At 28.3% G+C, this 8,432-nt stretch overlaps 1 pseudogene; it reads left to right on the top strand.

Annotated features, from left to right (window-relative positions):
- The first annotated feature begins 2,272 nt into the window (after positions 1-2,272).
- Positions 2,273-3,500, top strand: LOC114174514 (polygalacturonase pseudogene; annotated as a pseudogene).
- Positions 3,501-8,432: the final 4,932 nt, after the last annotated feature.

The following is an 8,432-nucleotide window of genomic DNA, read 5'->3' as shown; positions in this document are numbered from 1 at the left end:
TGGAAATTTGCATGCCTTTGCTTGATGTTATTTAACAGATCCTCAGTATGCTCGACTCCTTAAGGAGATCCGTTCACAAAGAGAAAGATCAAAAAAGGGGTATTTGCAATCATTTTATACTATTTTCCACTAGGAATGCCAAAGAAATATGGAGACTCTGATTCATTTACCATACCCTACGCCATTGGCGGTATCACTCACTACTGCACAAAAAGGGCTTATAATGTCACCAATTCCACTTTGCATGACCCAAAATTTGACATTAAAAATGTGTAGTGGCACTTTTGTAAATATTTCGTCAAAATTGACGTTAGACTCCTCACAACAGACGTTAATGTGAAACTACCCTTGGTCTGGCAATTTTTAACTTCTATTGGCCTTAGGGTCGACATCAAATTGAAATTGACGTCTCTTGTGGGTGGATCTGACATCAATTTGACTTTTAAAATTTCAGAAATAGCGCCAATGCCCTCACCTTTCTCTTTCTCGTTTGCACAAGCCTCCCACCCAAAGTTAAATATTAATATATAAAAAAAGATTTTATTATAATTTAAAGAAAGAAAAATTTTAAATATTTGTAAATTAAATATGTTCTTTTTTATAGTTTTTTAAAAATATTTTGTAACTGTACCAAGTTTGTTTCATTAACATTTTCAAAATTAAAGGTTGTTTCGGTTGTAATAAAGTTTTATTTATTTGTAGTTGTGTAGAACTTTATATAATTGTTACAATTTTTCCAATGACTTATTTAGTAATCTTATTTAAAATTTATGTAATTATCTTTTCATTCTAAATGTTTGACATTTAATATGTTGTTTAAATAGAATATTTGGTAATATAATGTTTCTATTCGTAATTTTTTTTATAAAATTAATTAACTAATATTAAAGAGTAAGAAAACAAGTATGTGTATGGGCACAAGTATCCCACTTACCTTGGATGAGGATGACATAACTTTTATAGTTGTCATTTATAAGAATGAAGATGAGTAAGAATTTTTACTTCGAGGTTGGGGATGAAATAATGAAACTCATCTCAGTCCTCCTTCCGTTGTCATCCCTGATTTTATTTTAGAAATTTTAGTAAATCAATAACTAACGATAGAAGATTTTAACCTCTATACTTAGCTTTCCTTTTTTTTACTTGAAAAGTTGCTACACTACAAATTTTATTTTGCCACTCCAAGTTTCTATATCCCTAATTAGTCCATGTTCTCACTATCTTATCTTTCACACTTTTTAAATGTAATTATTTTTTAAGTAAAGTAATACTTACAATAAAAAAAATTTAACTAAATAAATAAAACCTATTAATAATAAAATTATAAAAAGTATTTATATTTACTTTTGTAATTATAAAAATTTTATTACCATAAAAAAAATAACACATACGCTCGACACAATATTTTCACTTAGTAGTTATAATGTTATTTCAAAATATAGTATATCACACAATAAATATCTTTTAAAAAGGGATAAATTTTGTTAAATTATAACAGTTTTAAAAGTAATATTCCTGAAGAAAAAGAAATAGTTAGAAATCAAATTTTGTTATTTAGAGTATGGATTAAAAACATCTTGTCTTAAGAAATGAAAACTTATTTCTTAAATTGAATCATTTCTTCTAACATTGATAACTTATTTCTTAAATTGAATTATTTCTTCTAACATTGATACTTTGTAGGAAAAAAATTAAAATAGGTTGTTCATGAGTGATCTAAAGTTAATAATTTATAACTGAATCCTATAAATATATTGAAAATCTAAAAAAAGGAAAAGACATATTTAGATAGTAAGGTATGTCTCATAATTACTAATAACATTCATGGTTTTGGATTCATGTTGTTCTATTATAAATCAATTTCAAACATCCATCTTTGAGAAATAATTCACTAAACACAATTCAAAGTGTAGTATAATTGAAAATAAATAGATAAGATGAAATTTTTTATGATCGTATTATTTTTATCTTTTTTTGTATTTAGCTTTGATTTAACTCAATCAACGACTCTTGACATATCGCAATTTGGAGGAAAGCCAAATGGAAATATTGCTAAGGTATGAATACTTGATATTGTGCTAAAAAGGAACTGAGATTGTTTGATGGGAACAAAACCATATTTCATATCAAATTATAGGATTATTTTGTTATTATTGCAATCTTTTTAGTGTTTTGTTATTTTCATATTCTTAAGGCTTTGCTAAGTGCTTAGGCTAAAGCATGTCCATCCACATCTCATACAAAAATTGTGATTCCAAAAGGGACATTTCAAATGACACATGTACTTTTAAAAGGTCCTTGTAAGGCTCCTATTGAACTTTATGTTGATAGCACAATCAAAGCACCAGTAAAGTCACAGGATGTTGGCAGTGACAAAATTCTCAGGATTGACTATGTTGACGGCTTAAGCATAACTGGTAACGGAGTCTTTGATGGTCAAGGTTCTTATGCTTGGAAACAAAATGATTGTTCAAAAAAATTTAGCTGCAAACTACTTGGCATGGTACAAAAATACTTTTTTTTTTGAAATTCAAATAAAATTTAACATATGCGTTTATCAAAATTAGATTTAATTCATTTCTTTATTCTTTTATCAAATGTCAACAAAATTTTGCTTTCAACTTTGTCACCAATTCAATAATTCGTAGCATTACTAGCAAGGATAGCAAACACTTCCATGTTAACATTTTAGGATGCAAAAATCTCACATTTGATGGATTTAAAGTAAGTGCTCCACATAATAGCGCCAACACCGATGGCATCCATATTGGAAGATCAAATGGTGTGAATGTTCTTAATACAAACATTGCTACTAGAGATGATTGTGTTTCACTAGGTGATGGTAGTAGGAATGTTCTTGTCCAAAATGTGAAATGTGGACCTGGCCATGGTATTAATATTGGAAGCCTTGGAAAGTATAAAGAAGAAGAGCTTGTTGACGGTATTACAATTAAGGGTTGCACTTTGAAAGTAACTGACAATGGAGTAAGGATTAAGACTTGGCCTAGTACGCCAGGAACAATAATAGTTACTAACATGAGATTTGAGGATATTACCATGGATAATGTTAAGAACCCTGTCATCATAGACCAAGAGTATTGTCCATGGAACCAATGTACCGAAAAGGTATTTGGTCTCTTATATATTTATATATGTGTTCATCTTATTATTCAAGTTGCAAAATATTTCATATAGCACAACAACGTGGCTTAAAAGACTAACTTAAATCATTTCTTATTGTTGTGATGATCCAGTATCCATAAAAAATAAGGATAAGCAAAGTTATCATCAAGAACATTAAAGGAACTTCGGCAACTAAAGAAGGATTGATTTTTTCTTGTAGTAGTGGTGTACCATGTCAGGGTGTAGAGATATCTAATGTTGATCCAAGTTCAATGGAGCTCTGACAATAGTTGTATGCAGTAAAGTGAAACCAAAAATAACAGGAAAGGTCCCTCCCTGCACAACTCCGAGTAATAAAAAATAGTAGTATAAAGTTGTTTAAGAATCTATAAATGTATTACTTTTTTCTTGTAGAATAAGAAATTTGTATATAGTTGCAGTTGTAATTGTAATTCAATGTTAAATAAATACTTGAAATAAATTTAAGTAAAATGATAATTATGTATATAATTCTTTTAATAATAAAGTGTTCAATTATCTCACTATTATATATCTACTAGATATTAGAAAGTTTATGGAATGATGCAAAATAATACGTGGTAGTAAACAATTGTTTATTTCTTCTAATTATTTAGAATGTTTTATATTAATCTATGTCATTAAAATTAGAATTAATTATATTGTTATTAATTATTGTATGGAAGGTTATTTGAAAGACCTCTTTATTTCATAGCCTTATTTGAAGGATACACTTAAGTCAGTTTTCCATTAGGACCAGATTACTTCTACATTGGTGGATTTGGGAGCTTCACCAATGTCATGTTGATGAGTGCATATTTATGTCCTTCTTTAGTCTTTAATCTTGGATTCTTAATTACTTTTTGTCCATTAAAAGTTTATTTTAATCAGGATTTCTTATAATTGGGTATATTGAGCATGATATATAAAAACATGTTAAAAATAATTTTTTAGTTGCATAAATATTCTTTGGGTATTTTGAGGTGTGTTAGTGGAGTTGCGACTAAGTTGAGCTCATGTATGTGTGAAAATAAATTGATTAAAGCTTTATGACATCTTAAAGATAAATTCAAGAATAGAAAATAATCGAAACCACAAAAAGTCAAGCCAAACATTACATGAATAATGCAAAAAAGAGTATGAAAAAATGAAGAAATTTGACTAAGCCAAGAATAGGAAACGGGCAAAAAAAAAATTGACCTTGTGGTTTTCTCTGTTTTCTCTATTCTTTTAATGCAATTTAGTTTAATTTAATCCATTTTCACCGATTAAATTTCTCTTCTACATGTTCTATAGCTGTTCAATGCAAATTTCCATTTCTCGTGCATTGTTCTTCATCTCTTCTTTCATTTTAAATCAGATTTTGCAGTTGGCTTGATGAGTTAATGAATCATTCTTTAAAAATTAACTAAACTTAGATTCGAATTGATTATAAGCTTTAGTAAGTCCAATTTAACTTCTAAACAATAAGGATTTAAATTTAATCCTTAGAAATCAAGGTGAATCATCAAATTCTTCAAGTTTAATGTTAATCTAATTCAGATTTTGACTTCCTATTTTTAATTAATTTCCCATGCTTCTTCACCACTATTTCAAAATTCATTTGTTAAATTTTAATTTTTCATGTGATAAACATGTCCATTTAAAATTTTTTAGGAAATTTAAAATTCAATTAGACGTGGTTTCTTTAAAATTCTAAAAGTCTGTAATGGAAGTTAATATTTGCGCCACATGTTCTAGAATAGGTTTCGCTTTTGATTTTAATATTTTGGTCTTGAACTGTTATTCCCATTACTATTTAAGGTTAGATTGATGATTAGAAACATATTTACACTATCATTTCTAGTTTCAAACTCAAATTTCCAAATTTCATAGTTTGAGTAGTTAAACAGTTAAATTGCATTTTTAGGCTATGTTAAAATTAGGGATTTTAGTCTTAGGGATATTTCAATCAAATTCTTCGATTAAATAATCAATTTGGTTCATTATAAACATGTTGCATTGTTAAATAAATCGATTCATTCATTGGTATGTAGTAGAATAGTTTATATAAAATTATGTTATAAAAGTTGTCACGTTGACCTATTTTTGTCTGTTGCCAAACATGTTTTGAGCATTGAAATCCATACACTCAATTCACTCATTTTTTTTTTTTTGCCATTTCTTTGGATTGATACCTTAGTTGATCACTCTATTACATTTAGAGGGGAAATTGGGTTTTGTTACTCTTTATTCAACTAAAGAGTTTTAACAAATATCTTTGAATTGTGAATGGTGTAACTCTTAGAAAACATGTTCACCAAGAAATGGACTCTGAAGGTTCTCTTCTTTGATCTTTATAAGAGTTACACATACTTGACAACGTTTTCAACCTTTATTGAATCATTTTTATTTATTTATCTTTTAACTTCTTCAATCTTTTGTTTTATTAACTTTTTAATCCAAACATCACACTTGCATTATTATAAGACTAGCATAAAAGTGTTCCGCATCTCTTCATATATAATATTTCCTAAGGATCTATATATTTGCTTCCTTAACAACTATTTTTAATGACAAATGCTTCTAAGAGTAAAATTTCATTCCTGCATTCGAAAGAGTTAGATAGCTCTCTCTCTACTTGTTCATCATCCTATAAATGATTGGTCATATTAAAAAAATTCATGAAAATATTATCTCACTTTAACATTGGGATTCTAACCAATATAACATGCACTCAAATCTATGAGGTTCAACCTTTTGTTTTTGACAAGTTAAATAAACATTTACAACCTTAACTATGTCTTCTCCATCTACTTTAAATTATCATCTTCTGACACATGTATTATATTTCTAACCTTAAGGCATCTTTAATTTCCTTATAGATATCTTTTAGTTTTGTTAACACTTAATAGGTCCAAGATTTTCTTCAAATTCAAATTCACTAATTATAACTAGTCTATTATAACCACATGATATGAAGATACAAAACTTCCAACTTCAAACTTTTAAGACTTTCACTCAATTACTACTCTCTAATCTTAATTGTTATCACTTGTATCACCTCTTGGTTTTAACCATTTATATCAACTCTTATTTCCTCAAGAAAACTCACTAGCTAAAACTCATAATATTTTAATATACTACTTTTTCACTCGAAAGAGATTTGTGTATTCATTAATCCTCCATCTACTATGCTTTATATGCTTTCACTAGTTATGACAAAAGAAATCACTTTCATAGTAATACTACTTCCGTTTCTACCTAGTCAAGTCCAATTACTATAACACTTTCTCAAATCCTTGATGTTCTAAGACGACTTCTTAATAGGTAGGTAAACAAATTCACACTAAACATCTTCCAACATTATGCTAGACTATCCAAAGAACCCTTCAGGTATCGATATACTTTATCATGTTTGATATGAACAAAGTTTCCTTATAAATTGTATACCAAATCATTTTCTCTAACTTCTTACTTTCCGATAGTGAACCACTCTTTAAACCCTAGAGTCCTATTGGTTTTCATTATGAAATTCTTAGTCTATTAAGTATTTTTCACTTTATTAACTTAAATCCTTGATCGTACCATTTTACACTTAGACTGTATTCTTACTCGAGGTCTTCTTTAAGAAAATTTTCCTTCTATAGATGTCACAAATACTTGAAATTGCAATCCCTAGAACTTCATAAATATCTTGTGTAACATTTATAGCCCTTTCTAATCAAATAATTAGTTAGACTCATACAATATTGATTTTTGAAACTAGGACCATCAAGATAGTGTCTTTAGATCTTCAAGGCAACACCATTACCGTGATCCATCCTTATATCCCTCCCTATTAAGTTAATCCTTCTCATGAGTCTATTGTATTGCTTCAAACATAATTTATCAAACTCGAATATAGTATTCATACTTATCTCAACCCATGATGTAGTATACTATACTTAAAACATCATAGTAAGTCAAAAACTTCCAATATTTACAAACCAGTTAATCTTTACTTCAACTCTAAAAAATCCTACTCATCTAGAAAATGTTCATGCATTGCAATTTAGTTGTATTAACAACATCACTATCTTTAAAAAATCCAACATTTTGTAACAACCTACTAGATTCAAACAACCATTGTCCTTCTAATTAGTATTGGGGCATTTCACTGAATTATCACTTATGCCTTGATTGGATTCACTAGGTTCTTTGGGTTGATATATAAAGTGCTCCAACGTTTACATTTTCACTAACCAAATCTCCAACTTATATTGTTTTTCTTCAATAATGTTATCATTGTCCTCAATAATGCATCTCTTGAGTATAAGATACATAACATATCATCTATATAAACTACAATACATTTTTCTATGAATATGGTTTAGATCATTCATCTCTCCAACAACATCACTATCTACTCATAATAGTCACATATATAGGTTACCTTTTGCGCTTCTTCATTATTCACTTAGATTTTATGGATACCTAACCTCATCTATATATATTAGAAAACATTGTTTCTCCATACAATTACATCATTGCTTCTCTTTTCTACACAATTGACCAAATAAATTGTCTCTCCCTCCAAATTCCCAATTTCTTTTTGAACTTTTAATTATTAGTTGAAACTACCTCATAAGGTGTCACCAATTCTAGCCCCATTCTACCAAATTCCAAGAAAACTATATTTCCATCTAGAAGTGCAACCTTGACACTTTCTATGGAAACACTTATGTAAATTTCTACACTGCTAACTTATACTTATCTAAGCTTCATAGTTAACCTCTAACTGAGACTTAAACGTGGAATAACTTACCTTAACTTAATTATTTCCACGCTTATACTATCTATTAACTTCATTTCCCTATAATTTAAACATACTACTTATTATTCCTCAATAGTTATAAAATATACATAACGAAAAGTCGATTCATCCTAAAAATGAGATATCCTTCAATGTCAACATCTCAAATGCATTTGAACATTATGTCTTTCAGTAGTGCCAAAACACCTACCTTATATAATGCTACATATAAACAATTATTGGTATAAAACTATCAACCCAAAAAGACAACTTCTACATCTATGACATAACATTCGATGCAATGAAATTTCAAACATTAAAATCAAACATATGTTTATAGTCAAAATACTCACAAAATGGAAATAACCATCCAAAACATATTGCATAATCATATGATTATCATCGACTCACTCACCAATAAAAATATTCAAAATTAAGACTGAAAATAATCTTATATTTAGTCATGAGTGTGCACCCTTATTACTAACTCTAGATACTTTATCTCTTAGTATTGTTA

The sequence above is a fragment of the Vigna unguiculata genome, chromosome 2 (genome assembly GCF_037176805.1).
Source record: "Vigna unguiculata cultivar grain cowpea cultivar isolate G323 ecotype 2 chromosome 2, ASM3717680v1, whole genome shotgun sequence".
Taxonomy (NCBI): domain Eukaryota; kingdom Viridiplantae; phylum Streptophyta; class Magnoliopsida; order Fabales; family Fabaceae; genus Vigna; species Vigna unguiculata.
This window is presented reverse-complemented; position numbering and strand designations above follow the sequence as displayed.